Consider the following 807-nt stretch of genomic DNA (forward strand, 5'->3'; position numbering starts at 1 on the left):
TCTAAGCCAATTGTGGGCTACTCAGATACATGTGTCTAGAAGAAATATGTTCTTCTGAATAATCCCGTTGTGTGGATTTTGTTCTCGGCCAATTGTGGTTGCTCATTTATGTCGGAATGTGTGTGCCTCACAGCAACATCATCTCAAGTAAAAATTGCTAAATTAAATAAAAGAAGTCAAACCATAAATGTGTTCCTCAGCCACTTATGTATAAGTATTTATTGATGTAAATAACTTGTTCTTTTCTATTGGCAAGTTATAATAATATATTATATCTATATCTATATTTATATACATTTATAATTTTGGTGAATTGAGATTTAAGTCATTTAATATATTCCTTGAGAAATTAAATATAAATGTTGTTAAATGTTTATTAACTGTTAAGATTATGTATAGTTTAATGTTATAATATATTTTTTTATTAACATTCATCTGTCATTATAGGAAAAATTGTTTCTGTTCTTTTACCAGTTAAGGCCTTGTGAGCCCAGTAGCCCTTTCAAAGGTAGAAGCTGATAGAAAAATAAATTGATCTTCATTTTATTAATATGAGATTTATTATGATTAATTGTAAATTCTTTAATATCAATAATGCAACGAGTTTAGACAGTTATCGATGATAGGTGGAATTGAGTCACCTCGTGTGTTTACCCAGAGTGGTATGGTGGCTATATACGTACCTCCAACCTAACTCCTGAAATAGACACGTATCAAAGCTATAACTTTGCCAAATAACTCTGTACAAACATTATCAATTTATTAAATTTACGTGGTATATTTCTTATTATTGATGATCACTTGATT

This window comes from Daktulosphaira vitifoliae, unplaced genomic scaffold, assembly GCF_025091365.1.
Source record: "Daktulosphaira vitifoliae isolate Bord-2020 unplaced genomic scaffold, ASM2509136v1 Scaffold_383, whole genome shotgun sequence".
Lineage (NCBI taxonomy): Eukaryota > Metazoa > Arthropoda > Insecta > Hemiptera > Phylloxeridae > Daktulosphaira > Daktulosphaira vitifoliae.